Consider the following 22,867-nt stretch of genomic DNA (forward strand, 5'->3'; position numbering starts at 1 on the left):
TTACTTGTACTCCTCAATTGTCCCTTTCTTTCTCTCCAGGGGGCCCTTAGTCCTATCACCTAGGTCTGCCCTCTGCTGCCTCCAGCCTGGAACTCCTGCTCACCCTGGCACCTCCACTTCCACTCTGCAGGAAAGCTCCTCCTTTGGGCCTATCAGGTCATGGTGGCCCTGATGGGAAGCCAGCCCAGGCCTCGCCTGTGGCATGGTTCAGTGCCTTGGGGGTGGATGGAGTGCAGTGACCTCTGGGCCCGAGTCACTCAACTTCTGCATGTTCGGGGTGTCCCTGCAGATGGGGTCATGCTCACCGTGACAGCTCAGGGTTCCGGCATGTTCGTGGGATGGGTAATGTTCCTGTGATTCATTCTTCCTTTCTAGGTGGGGCAAGCCAAACTCTGCCTTCCAAACTGGAGGGAACAAAAGGAACTTGCATGGAAAGGGTGCAGGTCTGACATTTCAGGAGTATGTATAGTAGAGCAATAATGGAGCATGTGTTTCAAGCTCTCTCACTTTATGAATTACTAAGCATATTTGTTAAATAATGTATCTGGATTCAACAGCCAAGAACTCAGGATAAAGATAGCTTTCATAAAAAAAGAAATTGTATTACACAGCCTGAATCTTCACTACTTCATTATTTTATAAAGCCGAGGATTAGCCCCTAGAGACAGGTCGTTCCTACCTTTTCACTTTATAATTAAAACAAATGTGTAATGGTGGAGTCCCAAGAATCATGTAAATAGGTGATAATTGCTTAAAGGAGAGAAAAATATCAGGAACCCAGTAATAATAGTTGCCTATTAAAAAGTGTATCCTGATTATTGTGTTCCTGAGTCCCTCCATTCTTTTCCTATTACGTTTATAATTTCAGTCATTTGATATATGGATTCAATGAGTTAGTCAATAAATATTGCCAAAAATAGAAAAAAAAAGAAAACAGGAAAGCTTAACACTTCTCCCGAACAAACCTAAAACTTAGTCATATAATGTTTCTCTTTACCTACATAAGTGGGAAGAAGAAAATTACATAAGGAAGGACTGTAAAACATTTTTCTGTTCTGTTTCTAATGTCTTTGGTGAATGACTCCTTTAGAGTGAGTGAGGAATTGATCATGCTTTGTACCTGTGACACACACGTGCACATACTCAAACACACACACTCTGTGGCCTCCATCAGCATCTCCATGTCTTGCATCCAGAATATATACAAAGAACTCTGATGACTCAACAACAAAAATAACCTGAATAAAAAATGACTAAGGAGCCCTGGCTGGTGTGGCTCAGTGATTGAGTGCTGGGCTGTGAATCAAGGGGTTGCAGGTTCGAGTCTAGGGCACGTGCCTGGGTTGTGAGCCGGGTCCCCAATGCGGGGCACGTGAGAAGCAACCACATGTTGATATTTCTCTCCCTCTCTTTCTCTCTCCCTTCCCCTCTCTCTAAAAAATAAAAAAATAAAAAAAAAATTTTTAAATGGCAAAGGAAAAAATACAATAAAGATTAAATTAACAAAGGCAGAGGATATGAAGACATTTTCTCAAAAAAACAAAAGAGTTTAAGTGACCAATAAGTACATGAAGAGCTGCTCAACATAATTAGTCATTAGGGAAATGCAAATCAAAACACAGTGAGGCACCCCCCCCACACACACCAACTAGGACGGCTATAATATGAAAAACAGAAAAGAACGATGGAAAACAACAGGTGGTGATGAGAATGTGGAAAAATTGCAACATTCATCCATTGCTGGTGGCAGTGTAAAATGGTATAGTTGCTATAGAAAATAGTTTGGCAGTTCCTCAAAAGTTATCATAGAGTTACCACAGTTCCAGCAATTTCATTTCCAGGTATGTGTTCAAAGAATTTAAAACATATGTACATACAGAAATTGGTACATGAATATTCATTGCAGAATTGTTCATTATAGGAAAAAGTGGAAATAACCCAAGTATCTATTAACTGGAATGCATAAATAGAGTGCTTGCTATTTGCATCACTAATCATTAGGGAAATGCAAATCAAAACTGCAGTGAGATACTGCTCCACACATTAGGATGGAAAATTAAAAAAAAAAAACAGCAAATAGTAAGTGTTGGTGAGCATGTGGAGAAATTGGAACACTTGTGCAATGTTGGTGGAAATATAAAATGGCACAACTATTATGAAAACACAGTTCTGTGGTTCTTCAAAAAGTTAAACAATTACCATATGATCCAGCAATTTCACATTTAGGTATATACCCAAAAGAATTGAAAGCAGGGAGTGAAACAGATATTTTTATACCCACAGTTAAAGGTAGAAACCAATGTCCATCAGCGAATGAAGAGGTAGATAAAATAAATATTCATATGATGGAATATTATTCAGCTTTAGAAAGGAAGGAAATTATGCAGTATACTACAACATAGATGAACCTTGAAGACATTGGGCTAAGTAAAATAAGCCAGTGACAAAAAAACAAATATTGTACAATTCCACTTATATGAGAAACCTAGGAAGTCAAGGTCATAGAGACAGGAAATAGGATAGCAGTTACCTGGGACTGAGGGGAGGGAGGAATGGGAGTTGTTTGAAGGATATAGAGGTTCTGTTTAGATTGATGAAAAAGTTCTGGAAATGGGGAAGTGGTGATGATTGTACAACACTGTAAATGTAATTAATGCCTCTAAAGTACACACTTAAAAAGTTAAAATGGTAAAATTTTATGTTATGTTTTATTACAATAAAAAATAGAAGGCAACAACAACAACAAAAACACTTGGGCAGAAATCTAACAAAATACATACAAGATCTGTATTCTGAACACCACAAAATACTGATGAAAGAAATCAAGTACAGCCCTGGCTGGTATGACCTGGTTGGTTGGAGGGTCATCCCATAACCGAAAGGCTGTGGGTTTGATTCCCGGTCTGGGCATGTATAGGAGGCAACCAATCGATGTTTCTCTCTCACATCAAGGTTTCTCTCTCTTCTTCTCCCTTTTATCCTTGGGTGAAGATAAAAAAAATCAAGTAAAATATACATAAATGGAGACAGAAACCTTGTTTGTGGATTCAGTATAGTTCAACATTGTAGTTTCTAATTTCTCTCTAAACTGATCTATAAATGCAATGTAATCTCAATCAAAATCCGAGCAGAATTTTTTTCTTTTAGAAATTAACAAGATAATTCTAAATTTTATATGGAAAGTCAAAGGAGCCAAAAGAATTTTGAAAATGAAGAAAATGAAGGACTCACTCTATCTACCTGTCTTGAAGACTTACTATAAAGCTACAGTAATCAAGAAAGTGTAGTTTTGGTGAAAGAATAGACACAGATCAAAATAGAACAGAATAGAGAGTTCAGAAATAGATCCATAAGTATATGGTGAATTGTTTTTCAGCAAAGTATACACAAAATTTACAGCACATACAAAATTTACTCAAAATGAATCAAAAACCTAAACATACAACCTAAAACTATAACATTTTTGGATGATGAAATAGAAAAATTTTTTGATCTTGGGTTAGACAGATTTCCTAGCCACACCACCACCATTATCATTCATTAAAAATTTTGATAAAGTAAACTTCATAAAAATTAAGAACATTTGCTTTTCAAAAGGCATTGTTAAGAGAGTGAAAAGACAAGCTATAGATTTGGAGAAAATATTTGCAAATCACATATATAATAAGGGAATTGTATTGAGAATAAAGAACTCAAATTCAATGATAAGAAAACAAACAACCCAATCTAAAACAGGCAAAAGATTTGAACAAATATTTCACTGAAAAGACAATTCATATGCAAATAAGCACCCTGGATGGTAAAAAACACTAAAACAATATAACAATGATGAACAAAATTAAAGAAGATATATAAATGGAAAGAGAAAAAGATGGACAATAGTCATTACAGAAATACTACTGAAAACTATGAGATACCACCTATTAGGATATGTAAAATTTAAAAATATCTTACAATACAAAGTGCTCACAAGGATGCAGATCAACTGAAACTCTTACGCATTGCTGGTGGAAATGCTAAATTGGACAACAGCTTGTCACTTCAACCGAATAACTCAGCATTCCCACTTCTAGGTATTTACCCAAGAAAATAGAAACCTATGTTCACAAAAGTTGATAATGGCCCCAAACTGGAAACAACTCAAATGTGCCTCAACTGGGAATGGATAAACAATGAAATACTATTCAACAGTAAAAAGGCACAAACTAAACTGATACATGTGAAACATGATGAACCAGAAATACATTATGCTAAGTGAAAGAAGCCAGATTTGAAAGACTTTAAACTGTAATTCTATTCATGTGACATTTTGGAAACAGCAAGAATAAAGGAACAGAGCTTTGATGAAGGGGCTGGGATTGGGTGCAAGGTCACCATAAAGAGAGCACAGGGGATTTGGATGGTGACAGCTTGCTGAAACTCTTTTTCTGGACTTCCAGCCAAGATGGAGGCATAGGTAGGTATACTTTGCCTCCTCACACAACCAAAAGAAGGACAACAACAAATTTAAAAACAAAATACAACCAGAACTGACAGAAAATCAAACTGTATGGAAGTCTGACAACCAAGGAGTTTAGGAAAAAACATTCATCCAGACCAGTAGGAGGGGTGGAGACAGGCAGCTGGGGAGGAGAGGACACGCAGCAAGGCAGCAGCTGGAGGACCAGGTGGACAAGGTGGCGGCTGGTGGTCCCACATTTGCATGTGGATAAACCAGAAGGAACAACTGGGGAACGATTCAGACCATGCAACCCAGGGTTCCAGCATAGAAAAAGAAAGCCTCAAAACCCATGGCTGTAAAAACCTGTGAAGGTTGCAGTGGCCGGAGAAACTTCTGGCCATGCAGGAAAGTTCATTGGACAGACCCACATGGTCCTAGAATGTACACAAACCCACCCACCTGGGAATCAGCACCAGAAGGGCCCAATTTGCTAGTGGGTAGTGGGATGAAAGCTGGTGGAGAGCTGAGCAAGTGGTATTGTTCCCTCTCTGACCCCTCCCTCATATACAGCACCACAACACAGTGACCAACTCAGGGCCCTGCCCTGGTAAATACCTAAGCCTCTGCCCCTTACAATGTAAAAGGTGCACTGAGACAAAGAAATATGGCCCAAATGAGAGAACTGATCAAAACTCCAGAAAGAAGTAAGTGACGAAAAGATAGCCAACCTATCAGATACACTGGTAATCAGGATGCTCATGGAAATGGTTGAGTATGGTCCCAAAGTAGAGGAAAAAGTGAAGGCTATCCAAATTGAAATAAAGAAAAATATACAGGGAACCAACAGCAAAGGGAAGGAAACTGGGATTTAAATAAATGATTGGAGCAGAAGAAAGAAATAAGCATTCAAGCAGAACAGAATGAAGAAACAAAAATTCAAAAAAATAAGGAGAGGCTGAGAAACCTCTGGGACAACTTTAAACATTGCAACATCCCAATCATAAGGGTGCCAGAAGGAGAAGAGGAAGACCAAGAAATTGAAAACTTAATTGAGAACAGAATGAAGGAGAACTTCCCCAATCTGGTGAAGGAAGTAGACTTCCAGGAAGTCCAGGAAGCTCAGAGAGTCCCAAACAATTTGGACCCAAGGAAGCACACACCAAGGCACATCACAATTACATTACCCCAGATTAAAGATAAGGAGAGAATCTTAAAAGCAGCAAGAGAAAAGGAGACAGTTATCTACAAAGGAGTTCCCATAAGACTATCAGCAGACTTCTCAAAAGAAACTTTGCAGGCAAGAAGGAGCTGGAAAGAAGTATTCAAAGGCAAGGAACTACATCTGGGATTACTCTATTCCACAAAATTATCATTTAGAATGGAAGGGCAGGTAAAGTGCTTCCCAGATAAGGCAAAGTTAAAGGAATTCATCATTACCAAACACTTATTATGTGAAATGTTAAAGGGACTTATGTAAGAAAAAGAAGATCAAAAATACAAACAGTAAAATGACAACAATCCCACTACTGTCAACAGCTGAACCTAAAAAACAAAACAAAAACAAACTAAGCAAACAACTAGAACAGGAACAGAATCACAGAAATGGAGATCACATGGAGGGGAGATGGGGGAAAAGATACAGGGAATAAGAAGCATAAATGGTAAGTACAAAATAGACAGGTGGATGTTAAGAAGAGTATGGGAAATAGAGAAGCCAAAGAACTTATACAGCCTATGGACATGAACTAAGGTGGCGGAATGGTGGTGGGAGGGGGGTCCAGGGTGGAGGGGAATAAAGGGGAGATAAAAAATGGGACAACTGTAATAGCATAATCAATAAATGGTACTTTTAAAAAAGAAGTATGTTTTAAAGATTTTATTTATTTTTAGAAGGATGGAAATGAGGGAGAAAGAGAGACAGAGGATCATCAATGTGTGAGAGATACATCAACTGATTGCCTCTTACACATCCCCAACTAGGGACCTGGCCTGCTACCCAGTCATATGCCCTGATGAGGAGTCAAACCGGCAACCTTTTGGTTCCCAGGCTGGCGCTCAGTCCACTGAGCCACATGAGCTAAGGCAGGCTTGTTGAAACTCTTGATTGTGGTGGTAGTTACACAATTGTATGCATTTGTCAAAAACTGCAGAAATGTACATTAAAAGGGTGGACTTTGCCATATATAAATCATACTTCAATTTAAAAAAATACTAGTAGGAGTGTAAAATGGTATCAACTTTGGAATCCTTTTTGGCAGTTTTATGAATAATGCTAAATATACATTTACCCTATTAGCTAGCAATTCCACTATTCCTAGGTAGTTTATTCAAGAGAAATGAAATATTTGTCCACAAAAATCCAGTAGTATTAGTGGCATCCTTATTCATAATAGCCCCAAACTAAAAACAGCCTTAATCTTCATTAACAGAAGGGCAAACAAATTTTCAGTGCAATTATACAGTAGGACATAACTACTCTTCAATAAAAAGAAACAAAGTATTGATCCACAGGCACCATGGACAAATCTTAAAAACATTCTGCTGAGTGAAAGAAGCCAGATATAATAAAGCACATATTGCATGACTCCATTTATGTGAAGTTCAAGAAGAGATGAAATGATCTGTGGGGACACAAATGAGAGTAATGGCTGCCTCAGACAGGGGAGGTCACAGACTGGGAAGGGAGACAGGGAACTTTCTGGAATTACAGAGAAGATCTAGATTTTGATTAGTGTGTTGGTTAAATGGCATAGACATTTGTTAAAACTCACAAGCAATATCCTACAAATTGTGTATTTTACTATATGTAATTATAACCATGATGAAAAAATATATATAATGATAGAAGTCAGAAAGGGATTGCCTGGAGGGAGTTGCTGACAGGGAGGGGGCACAAGGGAACTTTCTAGAGTGATGGAAATGTTTCTATCTTGTTTGGAGTAGCCAAAACACATCAAACTGAACACATAGAGTGATACAATTTATTATATGTCAACTATACTCCAATACAAAATAATGTGAAAGTATAAAATAAATAATGCTGAAAAAAAGAGAGCAGTAAGACCAATAGGCATATTTTAAAAAATAATTTTAAAATATTTTAATTGTGGTGAAAACATTAACATAAATTTACCATCCTAACAATTTTGAGTGTACAGTTTAGTAGTGTTAAATATATTCACAGTATTATGCAATGGATATCCAGAACTTTTCATCTTACAAAACTGGATCTTCATACCCTTCAATCAATTATCCCTTATTTGTTGTCCCCCACCCATCCCCTGGCAACCACCACTCTACTTCTTGTCTCTGTGACTTTGACTGCTCTCGGTACCCCATGTAAATGGAAGCATACAGCGTTTGTCCTTTTGTGACTGGCTTATTTTGCTTAGCATGATGTCTTCAAGGTTTATCCATGTTTTAGCAGATTGCAGAACTTCCTTCCTTTTGAAAGCTAAATCATATTTCATTGTATGGATTGACCATATATTTTTTTATCCATTCTTCCATCAGTGGACACTTGGGTCATTTCAACCCTTTGGTTATTGTGAATAAATGCTGCTATGAATGTGGATGTACAAATATGGCATCATTTTTTAAAAATAAAAAACCAGGGTCACATATTGTTTTACTGTCACCTTTTCTTTCCTTTCCTGTATTGACCTTGTTGATGACCACAAGTTTGCCAGAGACCAGTGCAGCAACAGCAGACGACACTCGTGCCTAGCATTGAATAATGACAGTGACTCTGGGTGAGCAAAAGTTCATGTTTTTCTTAAAGGCTAAAGTGTGTCTTTGGAGGCAATGTAGAAATACAGTTGGAGATTGTTCCAAGCCAAAAGATAGCAAAGGTCATCTTTGTATGTGCCCAGGGACAAGCTCCTCTGGACTGTCAGGAGTAGCAGCTCTAATTTGCTTACACAACACTGACTGCTGGCTCCATTTGGCTCCTCACAGGGGCCCTCCACCCCCATCAGGAGGGGCCACAGGAAGCCTGCAGGGAGATGTGTATCTACCCCCAGCCACCAGGTGGCAATAAGTAGGACACTCTCGGGGGCACTGAGAGACTTAGGTGTCTGGTAGAGAGATTAGACACCTAGATGACTGGCTGGTTTTTCTCTGGCCTACTGTCCTCTCTTTCCCCTGCACTGGTCTATCCTTTCACACTCTATGCTTTGTATAAAGATTCGTTAGCCATAGCTGTCAATAAATGAATTGGTGACACCACTGGGGAAACACGGAGGCTTATATCCACATCTGTTGCTTTGCAAGCTTATACATTCTATAAAGCTCTGGAAAAGGCAAAATTGTGGTGGATTGTAGTCCAATCACCTGGATCTTTTCAGAGCTCGTAGTAGTGATGATGTCATTTTTGCATGCCCTGCACACCTGCCTAGCACAGGTACAGCTTTGTGTGTCCCTGAACAAAACCTGCTAAATCCATGGGAGAGGGCAAAACCCAGCCTCAGGTACACTCACAAAGGGTCAGGCTGGGAAGCTAGGAACTTGGCTTCCACTGGGTATATGTGATTTCCCACATATCCTTAGACAGGAATGTGGAATGCACATCCCTCCAGCCCAGGATGATATTTTTGTCCTAGCTCAGGGGTTGATCTCCTCCTCCCCACTGACTTGGGCATAAGATCCTTCACCAAGAAGCTTTATACTTGTTATGTTCAAACTTTGTGGGACGGAGGTCCTGGAGAGAGAGAAACTGCTTCCTTACTTGTCCTCATAGTTTTCAACGATTCTAAAACAAGCCATGTATCTTCAATATTCTGCCTACTCATTCCTTCTAGGTATCAACGACATTTGGACTATGCCATTGCTAGGATGTCTACTTCATATCCATTTGTACTTGTCTGGGATTTGCCTCCAGATACATTCTTTTTTACCATCATCCAGTTCAATTTATTTCACCAGGCGTTTACCAAGAGCTTGCTGTGTGCACCATCCTTCTGCAAATAGGGACTGACTCAGGTATCTTTGATGGCTCCTCATTGTCTGTAAGACAAATCACACATGGCTCATCAGGCCCTGTGATCTAGGCCATGGTGCCTGGCACTGGGTAGCCTTCACCTGATGCTCACTGATTGCCTGCTGCCCCTGACCCTATCCTTGTCTCCCATTCTCTGACCATATGGTCTACTGGCTACTGCTGAATTTACTACACATTTTCATATCTCAGTGTCATTGTTCATGTAATTCTGCCAAGAAAGCTTCTCTCCATTCATTTAAATCCTATCTCAGCCTTCAAGATCTAGCTCAATATAACCTCTTCCATAAATTCTTCTCCCACTCTGACAAATACATTTCTTCTCTTTGTTGTTTCTCCAGCTCTTTGTTATGTTTTTAAGGCATTGATCATTTATAACCGTTGATACTTGTTTGTGTATATATTTGTCTCTCTCTGCTTCAAATTGTAAACTTCTTGAGGACAGGAATCATGTCTTATTATAACTCCAGCACCGAGCTCAGAAACTAACTGTAGTACATATGAAAATAATAACACTTTAATGAGCCCTCAGTATATCCAGTAATGGAGCTAAGAGCTTTGCATATATAATCTCACTCACTCCTTACCCTATGAGTAGGTGGTATTATTCCCTATTTTAAAGATGATGAAACTGAGGCACAGAGAATACAAGACTCCTATCTGAGGTCTCAGACAGCTAGTTAAGTGATATTATTGAAATATATTAAATAAGTGATTATTAGTATGTTGAATTGAATTGAATGAGGATTTTTCCTAATTCTAGGAAGATGTTGGAAAAATAAAAGCCATGGTCCCTTTTTGACAACACTATTTACCATCACAAAATTGTACAGGTTAGTTTCCACAAGTATAACTCGATTAAATCTTAAATTTAAAATCATTAAATGGCTTTTCCCAAGGGATTACTTTATTCATGGGGAAAAAAAAAACAAGCCCCAAACAAAACCCCAAAACATAATCCAAACCAAAAGCCCTCTTATCCAAAACTTCGTTAAACTCTGGATAGCTAAACTCTACATCTTTTATTACTATTATTATTGGACTTAAATTTTATATATTTTTAATTTGGTCATGAACTATGTTGAAACTTTTTGGTTATACACAGATACTATGCATTACATGGAATAATGGCATTTCCTCTGACATGATTCCTAAATCCTGGGTCCACGAATCATGGATACAAGAGTACTGCAGCTAAGTCCTCCCTGCCTCCCAGAGACAAACAATCTCATATCACGCACGATGACTCAGGATCAACTACGAACCTAGATGGTCTGTTTTTGCAGGGAGCCAACATCTGAGACTCCCCAGTGGTAGCCTCTGGCACTGCACAGTTCATCAAGGCAGACAGTGGGTGGCAAGCTGACCCTCTTGGCAAAGAAGAGAGCCTTCACCAAGCCCAGTGCTGTGGGGGGCACTGGAACGGTATGGTGCCCAGGGATGCAGAAAATCACCCCCACAGGGCTGGGCCAGTTTCCCCAGAAGCTAAGTACCTCTTGGGGGAAGTTGGTCCAACATTCAGCTCACAGAAGTCACTGCTGCTCAGTGCAGGAGGTTGTGCCTGCCTGGACCCTGGCAGCCCAGTTTCATGAAGATGAGCACAGAGCTGCCGTGAGCCAGAACTCATGCCCCTGCAGTGCAGGTGGGCAGCTGGACCAGCATGGTCCCGGGTAATAAGTGTAACCAGACATCCAAAATCTTTGGTGGACCAAGGATTGCAGTGTGAGTGTAATATGGGGATGCCACTTGGGCTTGGGAGACTCCTCGCAACATTTTGTGAGGCATCAGTAGGCTAACTGCATGGGGTGCTTAGGATGGGCACACGCTGTTCAAATATCCTTTTCTCTAGCAGCAGAATGGATCTTCCTGCTCTGAGGAATAACAGAATGATTCATAGGCAAGCTGGCCCTGAGGTAGGAGAGCTTGGGAGGCCTGGGTTGAGGGGAGTGTTAGGCAATGTGCATAGGGGCACGGGGAAACTTACCTGCCTCCCTCACCTGAGTGCCTTAGTGCTGGCATAATTTCAATAAGAGTAGAGAATCAGAATCCCAAAGGATCTAAAGGCACATTGATAAAGTGGAATGCTACAGGAAAAAAAAAAGTATTAAAAGCCCTAAAATAGGTCTAAAAGCTAATTCTACATGGACATGAGGATGGAGACATATCTTCACAGTAACACATATTAAGGGCTTTAACTTAATTTTTGTTGTTGAAAACTGAAACAGGGAACTACATATCTACTGTGTGTGACTTTAAATCACTATCATCTTAATGAGACTCACTCTTCTCCAAGGGGGGTAGAAGGGTCGCAGACTTGGCCTGGCGCCATGTGGGTCCTGCAGCATGGGAGCTGCCTCACTATCAAGGGCAAAGTTCTTGGTGCCCCTGTGACATTCCAACTGAGATGTGGGGAACCAAAGATGTCAGGACCCAGACATACTTCCAGTGAGAAGCAGTTGTTGGCTGAAACCCAAAACAAAGACTAGGAGTTTTTCATCATCCTAACCCTTCCTGAGATGGTTTTTGATAATCTGGTCCAGGTGCCAGATGTGTATGGTGCTTGGTCAGCATGGGGGTGAGAAGAGAGGCACCCCAGGGAATGGGAGCAGTTGGAGGATGTACCCTTTGTTGAGCCAGGTCATGTCCCTAACCTGCTGGCCTAGGGAGTGGATATGACACTGCACACTATTTGACCTGAGCATTTCATGGCCTTGTACTTCCTCCTTCTCCCTCAAGGCTGATAGGCGATTCCTAAGCCTCCACCCTCCAAGATTCCATTGTTCAGTTAGATAAATCTCCAAAAGGCATTGCTAAAGCCCCTAGTTACTTTATGCATGGATATATCACATTATTCTACTGAACACAGGATAACCCTACTGAATGACTGATGAACACTGTACCAACCACATACCTGACAGCTCCCTTCCCTCTCACTTAAAAATTGCTACAACATTATTTGGGAGAATAAATGAAGACCACATTCCACAGTGGGTTATATCACTAAACATATAGTTCACTACTATTTTGTGACCTACATTACATAGGAAAAAAAAGAAAAAGAAAAAAATTGTTACAACATTAAGAAATCAATAAACAACAAGTACTGGCGAGGATGTGGAGTAAAGGGAACCCTAGTGCACTGTTGGTGAGAATACAGACTGGTGCGGCCACTGTGGAAAACAGTACGGAATTTCCTCAAGAAACTGAAGATGGAACTGTCTTATGACCTGGCCATTCCAGGTCTGGGACTGCTGGGATTATACCCTAAGAATCCTGAAACACCAATTCAAAAGAACTTATGCACCCCAATGTTCATAGCAGCCCAATTTACAATAGCCAAGTGTTGGAAACAGCCTAAGTGCCCATCAGTAAATGAGTGGATCAAAAAACTGTGGTACGTTTACACAATGGAATACTACACAGCAAAAAGAAAGAAGGAGCTCTTACCCTTTGCGACAGCATGGATGGAACTGCAGAGCATCATGCAATGAAATAAGCCAGGCTGTGAAAGACAACAGGAACCTAATGAACAAAACAAATAAACAAGCAAAATAGAACCAGAGGCATGGAACAATCTGACAGCAACTAGAAAGGAGTGGGGAGGGGTAAGGGTGGAAAGAAAGGGAAGGGACTAATCAAGGAACATGTATGAATGACCCATGGACATGGACTACAGGGTGGGGAATGACTGTAGGAACAGGGGGTGGGTGGGGTGAGGAGGGCAAAGGGGGGAAAATTAGGACAACTGTAACAGAATAACAATAAAATATTTACTAAAAAATAAATTTGCTTAAAAATCATGTAATTGCACACTTAACAAAGGGTGAATTCTATGGTATGAAAATTATTTCTCAATAAAGCAGAAAACATAGTTATGATCTGAAAAAAAATTGTTACAACCAGCTCTCCAGTAGTGTGCTAACACATACACATGACGAAAATACTCTCCAGGAGTTCTCCGCATGAAGCAAAGACTGCTTTGCTTAGTGCCCAAGGCCCTCTTGAGTTTGCCCCAGTGTCTTTATCATCATCTCCCCACCCTTCTGCTGAGTGACACCATGTGCCTCCCAGCCATGCAGCACTCTAAGAGTTTCGTCCACCGCATCCTTGGGGTCAGTCCTCTCTGACCACACCTGGAATGTCCTGCTCCTGATTCTTGACAAAACCCCTGTTCACCCTCCCAGATTCATGATCACTTAGCCCAGAAGGCCTAGTCCCATACTCCTAGGTGTCCCTGGGACCCTGTGCCAGTCCCACTCTAGCCCTCTTTAGTCGACTTCCCTCACACCAGGCACTGGACAGGGTGCTGTGGGCTTGGAGGGCAGGGGCTTCATGATTACGGATGTGTATGTTAAGATGGGATATATGAACAGTCACAAACAGGAACCGCTGCCCTCCAAGAGCCCAAGTATTTATAGAATGACACACTTCAGGGAGCTCTGTTGTTTCTGGAACATGAACTTGTGTATTCTGTGTCACACCAAAAAATGTCCCAGTCCCTGTCACCTGCTGCCCACACTTGGTCTTCCTCCCCAACCCTTCTGTTTCCCTCATCCTCTGAACTGCAAGTTTAGGTTATTTTGGACTTCCTAGCCATGTAGTGATGGTGGTCCTGGCCCTCACCTGCTTCCATGGGCTCTGTGGATGCACAGAAACTGCCTGTCTGCTTTCAAAACTGCCATTTTGGATCCCTTATAGTAATCCCCTTTTTGCACACTAGGTCCTCATATTTTATTTTCTGTAATTTGTTCATCTTTTGTTTTGGGTTAATCATGGGATTGCTGTTGATATACCTGGTTACTGAGTGGCACCCTGATTGGACAGGTCCAGGCTAACATCAGGAAGCCATATGGCTCACCAGTGTTTTGGTGAATCTGGTCTGGGCACTCAGCTGAGACATACATATGTGGACATCTAGGTGTTTATCTTTCTGTGTCCGTTAAAGGGACGTTTATGAGGTAACTGAGCTGCACTCCACCCTGAGGTCTTCACAAGTAGGAAGGAAGCCTAACAACCTGGGCAGGAGAAAGGTCTGAAGCAACTAGGTGAGCAGCCCCTGCACTCAGGTCCTGTTTGGCCTCCCACAGACCTTCTGCTCTCCTGCCATCTGTTTGATGCAAGCATGTGCACACTCTATTTCATTTACTCCGCCTGGCCCTGGAAGGGGCCTAATTTAACTCATTTTACAGAGGCCCAGAGAGGTTCCAAGGGTAGTTCAGGTTCACCCAGCTAAAGTGGCACCCACATGCACAGCCCTTAAACTTTCTACCAACAATTGGGAACTCAAAACATTGATTTAAAGGGCCTGGTGCTTCTGGCAATCATCCAAGCTTTTAGACCATTGATTTGGGTTTTTGCTTATACTTTTAAAAATCTGTTTTATTTAAACCTTGCTTCCATAGGAAAAAGCACTATGATTAAAGTCTGTTGCATATCTGAATGTGGTTACTATTGAGGAAAGCTATGGGAGGTATTTTCTGAGATTGTCTAAAGTCTTGGGTGCAGAATATTATAGAACTGATGGTAAATGGTTTGATAGATCATGCAAAGTCTGTCTAAGCTGTGGTATAATCTGACTAAATATTTCTAGTTATCTCCAATTGCTGAGCCATCATTTGGCTATAAAAAAATACCATGACCTTTTTATTCTTAAATAATATCAATTGTAAAGGAAAAAAATCACCTAACATGTCATGGCTCTTGATACTTTCACATATTGTCCTGTGACATCTTCATAATACCCCTGGGAGGGGGCTGGACAGGTTCATGTTCCATGTTTAACCAAAGACCTACAGGTGAAGTGACTTCCTCAAGGTCATACAGATACTTGGGACCAGAATCCTTGTTTCCTGACTCTCAGTCTGTTTTGGATAGTAACATTTAGTGATGTACTAGGGAAATGTTGTACCTTTTATTTGAGGTTAGATTATAAAGGCACCAAAACATTTGACAAATGTGGTCCAGAAGATGCCTTCAGTAAAGTTGTTGAAATAAAGGGGAAAAAACTAGGGCAAAAAACAAATATTTGGAAGTCTACAAGAGGAGTTCTGAGTGAATGTAATCATCAAAGAGTAGGTATATGTCATTTTGCAAAGAGACAAACTATGATGAGCAGTTTGCTGACTTTGAAGATCACAAAGGTAAGCAGCCCATTTGGTTTCTGAGAGGCTCCTCTTAGACTGGGGCACCCAGACCTCAAGGTTCCACAGCCACTTGTGCTGTTTGCCCCGCCACCAACCTCAGGGTCTCAGACACACCCGTTCTCCAGAGGGCCTCTCTGCTGCTCCTGAAGGGGCAGCGGTAATGCTCAGGCCAAGTTTGACAACGTCAGCGTCAGACTGTCAGTGAGTGAGAGGTCAGAAATGCACGTGGAGGGTGAGAGGGCCCTTGATGCAGCAAACAGTTATTTCGGCTGTGTCCTCCAGGGTCTCTGCTGCCCTTAGAGCCTGTGCAGAGGCTTTTCCTGTGGAGAGCATGTCTTTGAAGAGAACCTCTGTAAAACACTTCAGAATTAAAAGACATTACACGATTAAAGAGCACTGCACTTCAAAATGCAACCAGGAGAATGTAAGGAATTTCTTGTGCAATTGCATATACACTCAGGAGAATTAGAGTATATTCTGAGAAAATAAAAACTTGCAAATCTAAGCTTAAAAGAACAATCAGCAAATTTGGTGAATCCTGAGCATAAATTTTTAAGCTCTCATTAAAAAATTCATAACATTCATTAAAAAGTCCCATTAAACAAGATTTATACAAAGCAATAAAATAACAAATGAAGTTACTCCCAGAGATGAAAGAAAACCCAGTCTCCTCAAAGATGACTGGAACTTACTTTTGGAACTAGTCAGTAGCTTGAGAAGACCATGAGGACAGAATACTGGAGTTTGGGGGTTTCTCCAGGGTTGTCAATCAGACACTGGGCAAACTCTATTTCTAAAAAGACAAAACTGTGATAATGTGATAAGATGCAGCGCTCACTCTAGAGTGAATTTATATGGAGCATGCAAAAAACCCAGAGTTAGTTGAAAACAAAATATATTCACTATCAGAGCTAGAAAACCCATGCTTCCTTTCTCTTCTTGCCAGGAACTGAAAGGGGACTTCCTGCCAGGAACTCCCCTTGGGGGAAGCATGGTACTTGCTAGGTTCACAGACTGAGGGGAAAGAATCTGGAAAGAGCCCTAGACAGATCTATTTCCTTAAATGATTTGCCCAAGATCACATGGCTAATTAGTGGAGAGTCAGAACTTGAACCCAGAACCAGATTCTGATCCTTGTCTAGTGTACTACCCACATTTCTGTACATTTTCCCTCAAACCTTTAAGCATTAAAATTGTATGCCCAATAATCCCATGAATGTTTTCAAAGTTGCAAATTTTTGCCTCAGAGATATTAATTTATGTTCAAAATTAACTAAATCTTATATTTTGGTATTGCTTTTTTTACATTTCTATTTTTCCCTTCTGATACATGTAGGTTTCAGAGAAGGCTCTCTTTGACTTCATTTTAATGGTATCTCCATATCTGAAGTAGGTTCTCTCAAGGCTCTTTATAAAATCCCTAAAGCCTGTCTCAATGTGTGCATGTAAATATAGCCTACAGATTATGAGAGTGATATTTAGGGGAAATTTTTAAAAAAGTACCCATTGTCAGGGTACCAGACAGTCTCCCAGCACCATCCACATTGAACCCACATGGTAAAATAGTGGTATGAACACCAGTGGCTGTTCTAACTGCACAGGAGCTTTTCAAAAAGCTGGGAAAACCCAGAGGGAAGATGTGTTCTGCTTGCTTTTATTAAGCACTGCCTTTACATATATTTAGTATGGACATGATCATTTCAAGGGCAGTGGGACAACTATATTTTCCACACGACTGCTAACACATTAATATCACTTATTTTGACCCAAGGCATTTTTGTATAAAACAATGATCATATATATATATCTAAAATCTATTAAGGTATAAGCCTTTCGCCAGTTTCTTTATTAAGGCAATGGAAAAACATCCCCACTCTCTTACAGCCCTCAAAGCTCACACATCTTTGGGGTTTCACATCCAAGTTATTAAGTGTTTACTTAACTATGTCCAGTACCTGAAGAGAGAAGCCTGTTACTGTGAAGACTACAGAGGAAGTTCAATAGGGTGAAGTAAATTTTAGAAAGGGGACTCACTAAAGCAATTTTAAGAAGTGATTGTAATCTTCTATGAAAAACTTAGTTCATTAAGTTACACAGTTTAGAAAATTAAATTGACAAAGTATCTCATTAGCTTACATAACTATTTTTAATGTAGGTTTCTTCTTGGTCAGTTATTCTATCATCCTGAGCCCTGGAATCTCCCTCCTGCTTGGTCCCCCACCAGGAATCTGCAAGGCTCACTCCCTTCAGTGGGAATAGCTTTTTTTCATTTATATTACTAATCTTCAAAAAATTTTAAAACTAACCTCATGCAGAAAGCCTTAGCTAAGTGCGTACATATTTCAGTTGTTCCAAATTAATCTGAACATGACATGGCTTGTAATATATAGCATATACCAGTGTTATAGGCACACATGTATACACACACACATGAATAAAATATCAGGTGATTTTCACACTTAGAACTCCAAGACTCCTAAGGGTACAGATGATGTTTCCCCTGCCTGTGATTCTAGAGGCTCCCAAAATAGTAACACATGAAACCGCCCCTATAGAATAAGGGGGGTACTTGAAAGAATCTCCTCAGGCTCCTTGAAAAGTCTAATGTTCCAATGGCGCCAATGGTTCCAATCCCACCCTCTCCCCGCTAGCAAGTCATTCCTCACCAGGCAGAATGCAGCCCAATTCAAAGCTCTTAGATGTAGGACTGCTGAAGCTGGTGCACGTCCTACATGACAGACAAGCAGGATAAAGACTGGAGAGGTGCTAGTTCACTGGGATTCACGGGGAAACGAAACATTCTTTTAATGTTGTCATGCTATTTTCATAAAAGGAGAATTCAGGAAAAAATGTACAGTCATACCTTGGTATTCATTGGCTTCAGAACTCATCAAACACTGTACTCGTTCCATTTTGACAAGAAGAAAATATTTCAGCACTTGGTGCTTGCTCGGAACTCATCGCACTTGCTAGAACTTGTATGAGTCATGATGCCGCCCCGCAGGGAAAATGCTTCATCATTTGGTACTCGTCACGAGTTCCGGAATGAATTAACAAGTACTGAGGTACCACTGTATTTGCTAATCTCTGGGAGGTCAAACAGGTTCTCTTCATTAAGCAGTTGTTGAGCACCCATTTAACAAAGTGTTTTGAATGTGTTTTGAACTTGAAGCCAGGACTTACTGCTGGACACATAAGTGATCCTGGCTGTTATCCAAGGGAAGCCCTGAGAGAGAAAGTTGTAGATGCTGGAGATGAGCTAGTATGCACTGAGTGCTGCTGGCAGTCCGGCTCTTTGCATGCACCTCAGCAGTCCCAACAACTGTGGGAGGGAGACAGCATCTGCGGTTTTCAGGGTGGCGTCTGAGGCCAGGCAGGAGGAAGCTTCCATTAGAATTGGGTTTTTTGACCTCAAAGCCAATGCTCTTTCTTCTGCTGCAACCAGTGATCTGTAGGCCTTCAGGTGGTGGTGAGGGGCATGGGCAGAGAGACTGCCCATGGGAGAAGAAACAGGTCTTCCCCCCAGTTCTAAAAGATTTGGGACTACCACACAAGCATCCAACTCACAACTGCTCTCCTTCCCGCCCCACACAGAACCAAGGAACCATCTTCCCACCTCTTTTACTTTTTGTGAGGTTTTCCCTTTAAGGTTGACTTTAACACAGAATTATGGTACCTACAATTCTAGATTCTAATCTGGTTCCACCTTTGTGATAACAGGGCTTGTAATTTAGCTTGCTCTGGCCCTACTCTGGCCTCTGTTTAGCCTCCTGCTCCACAAGACCCAAGCAAATTACACAGAGGTGACATGGGAGTCACTCTGCAGGCAAGATTGCTACTTGGAATCTTGAAGACTGAGACTGACAAATACCGATTCCCAAAAATCAGGGAAGAATGTGGATTCCACCAAGAGGTGAGAGTGCTCTATATAAAATAAATCCAGATTAGAAGAGATTATTAGAGTGTTCTTCTATGCAATGCTATCTAATAGAACATTCTGAAATGGAAATATCTGCATTCTGCTTTTTTCCCTTACTAGTACATGGGAAGACAACACTATAATTAGGATTGCACAAACAACAGCTACTGTAGGAAATGTAATTAACTGAAGGATTTGTCACATTAAACCAAAAAGTATGTGAAGGAAGAGACCCCTCATCTACCCTTTAAGAGATCTTTTGGAATCTCAAATGCCACTGTATCCCTAAGTTGTTCCATAGGTTACTTTTACAAAGTTAAAACACTAAAGCCATATACTCCCTGTTCAATTTAACCCAACCCTGGGATGGGAAATTGAGATCCACTGAATACATGTATAAAGGACATCATAGAGCAGCCAGTATAAATCAGACCATTTATAGGCTGTATGTCACTCCCAGATATTTAGATGGCCTTTTAATATGTAATAATACAGTATTTGAGGCTTTGTTGCTAACACCCCTGCACCAACCAATGGGTCCATGAACACTAATATTTGGGAAGGAGCCCTATGTACACCTTCTGGCTATTCCTTTATATATGGAGGTTTTGTCAATGGCCTCTATGCTTGGGCAATTCATTGTGTGCCAAGAGCTGGAAGATGAAAGGAGACTGTGCTCTTGCTGCATTTACTATTCCACGGTCCCATCACAATACCTCAGAAACTCAACATTGGTCCACACTCTTTAATTTATACCACCAACCAAAAAAAAGTTTACTACCAGATGCTAACCCCTTTGACGGGCAACATTTGGATGGTCCCTTCTTCCTGGGCCTGGAGATAGTTCAAACGAGTTTGTGATCAGAAACTTACCCTTAACTCTGGTGACCATTGCTGAGTCTACTGCTAAGGCCACAGCCAGCAACAAAAGTCCCTAGGCTCTCTTGCTAAGGTAGTTTTATTTTTATTTTTTAAATATTTTATTGTTTATGCTATTACAGTTGTCCCAATATTTTCCCCTTTGCTGCCTTCCACCCAGCCTGCTCCCTACTGCCACAATAGAACAATCCCAAAAGGCAGTTCCATTTTTAGTTTTCTGAAGAAATTCCATACTGTTTTCCATAGTGGCTGCACCAATCTGCATTTCCACCAACAGTACACTAGGGTTCCCCTTTCTCCACATCCTTGCTGGATTTATTCCAGGGATGCAAGGATGATACAATATTTGCAAATCAATAAACATGATACATAAACAAAATGAAAGACAAAAATCACATGATCATATCAACAGATGCAGAAAAAGCATTTGATAAAATGTAGCACCCATTTCTGATAAAAACACTCAGCAAAGTGGGAACAGAGGGAGCATTCCTCAACATAATGAAGGCCATATATAAAAAACCTACTGCCAACATCATACGCAATGGGCAAAAACTAAAAGCATTTCCTTCAAGATCAGGAAGAAGACAGGGGTGTCCGCTTTCACCACTCTTATTCGACAGAGTACTGAAAGTCCTAACCACACTGAACACACAAGAAGAAGAAATAAAAGGCATCCAAATTGGAAAGAAGGAAGTAGACTGTCATTATTCACAGACAACATGTTATTGTACATAGAAAACCTGGTAGGTCCCACCAAAAAACACTACCTGAGCTAATAAATGAATTGGGCAAAGTAGCAGGCTACAAAGTCAATATTCAGAAATCAATGGCATTTTTGTACACCAGTAATGAACTATCAGAAAGGGAAACTAAGAAAACAATCCCATTTACTTTGCAACAAAGGCAATAAAGTACCAATAGTAAATTAAACCAAGGAGGTAAAAGACATAGACTTGGAAAACTACAGAACACTGAAGAAAGAAATTGATGAAGATACAAATAAGTGGAAACCTATACTGTGTTCATGGATTGGAAAAATTAACAACATTAAAGTGTCCATAATACCCAAAGCAATCTATAGATTCAACACACTTCCTATCTAGATACCAATGGCATATTTCACAGAAGTAGAACAAATATTCCAAAAATTTATATGGAACCAAGAAAGACTCTGTATAGCTTCAGCAATCTTGAGAAAGAAGAACAAAGGTGGAGAGATCACAATATTTGATATCAAACTATACTACAAGGTCACTGTAATCAAAACAGCCTGGTACTGGCATAAAAACAGCCACATAGATCAATGGAACAGAATAGAGAGCCCAGAAATAAGCCTATGTCTTTATGTTCAACTAATATTTGACAAAGAAGGCAAGAGCATACAATGGAATAATAACAGTCTCTTCAATAAATGGTATTGAGAGAACTAGACAGGTACATGCAAACCCCCCCCCCCCCAAAAAAAAACAACACTAGACCACTATCTTATACCATACAGCAGAATAAACTCAAAATAAAGAAAAGACTTAAATATAAGTCAAGATGCTATAAAAATCCTAGAGGAAAACATAAGCAGTAAAATTTCAGATATCTTACATAGCAATATTTTTGCTGATATATCCCCTAGGGCAAGGGAAATAAAAGAAAAAATAAACAAATGGGACTACATCAAATTAAAAAGCTTCTGCACAGCTAAAGAAACTAATAAAATGAAATGAAAAGGGAACCAACTGCATGGGAGAACATATTTCCCAGTGATACAATGGACAAGGGTTCAATCTCCAAAATATATAAGGAGCTTATTTGACAACACTACGAAGACAGACAATCCAACTAAAAATGGGGCAAGGGAACTGAACAGACACTTCTCCAAGGAGGACATACAGAGGGCCAATAGACATATAAAAAAATGCTCAACATCACTAGCCATCAGAGAGATGCAAATTAAAACCACAGTGAGATATCACCTCACACCTGCCAAAATGGCTATCATCAATAAATTAACAAACAAGTGCTGGTGAGGATGTGGAGAAAAGGGAACCCTAGTGTACTTTTGGTGGAAATGCAGATTGGTGTAGCCACTGTGTAAAACAGTATGGAATTTCCTCAAAAACATAAAAATGGAACTGCCTTTTGGGATTTCCTCAAAGAACTAAAAATGGGACTGCCTTTTGACCCAGAGATCCCACTGCTGGGATTATACCCGAAGAATCTTTAAACACCAATTCAAAAGAAATTATGCACTCCAGTGTTCATATCAGTGCTATTTACAATAGCCAAGTGCTAGAAATAGCCCAAGTGCCAGAAATAGCCCAAGTGCCCATCAGTAGATGAGTGGATAAAAAAACTGGTACATCTACACAGTCTTTGACTTGATACCAACCGGTATGCTTCATGCAGACCCTGGTTAAGGAGAATACTTCTGACTCTTGGTATTATCCTCCTAATAGTCATCATGAGAGTCCTGAATGCATCTACAGCTGTGG

The 22,867-nt window shown here is 40.4% G+C and overlaps 1 protein-coding gene and 1 non-coding gene across 2 annotated transcripts in view; one reads left to right on the forward strand and one right to left on the reverse strand.

Moving 5' to 3' along the window:
* The window catches only part of CIDEA (cell death inducing DFFA like effector a), a 58,022-nt gene extending 35,228 nt beyond the window's left edge, over window positions 1–22,794 (reverse strand). Inside the window, exons 1-2 of the mRNA XM_071219517.1 lie at window positions 15,695–22,794; window positions 12,885–12,959 (exon numbers count right to left, since the gene is read on the reverse strand). The gene's annotated coding sequence lies outside the window, so the exon portion shown is untranslated. The remainder of the gene's footprint in view (window positions 1–12,884; window positions 12,960–15,694) is intronic.
* Window positions 12,369–12,475, forward strand: LOC112323036 (small nucleolar RNA SNORA4). Its single transcript, XR_002976684.1, has one exon. It is a non-coding gene; the product is annotated as a small nucleolar RNA SNORA4 (small nucleolar RNA).
* Window positions 22,795–22,867: the final 73 nt, after the last annotated feature.

This window comes from Desmodus rotundus, chromosome 10 (genome assembly GCF_022682495.2).
Source record: "Desmodus rotundus isolate HL8 chromosome 10, HLdesRot8A.1, whole genome shotgun sequence".
Lineage (NCBI taxonomy): Eukaryota > Metazoa > Chordata > Mammalia > Chiroptera > Phyllostomidae > Desmodus > Desmodus rotundus.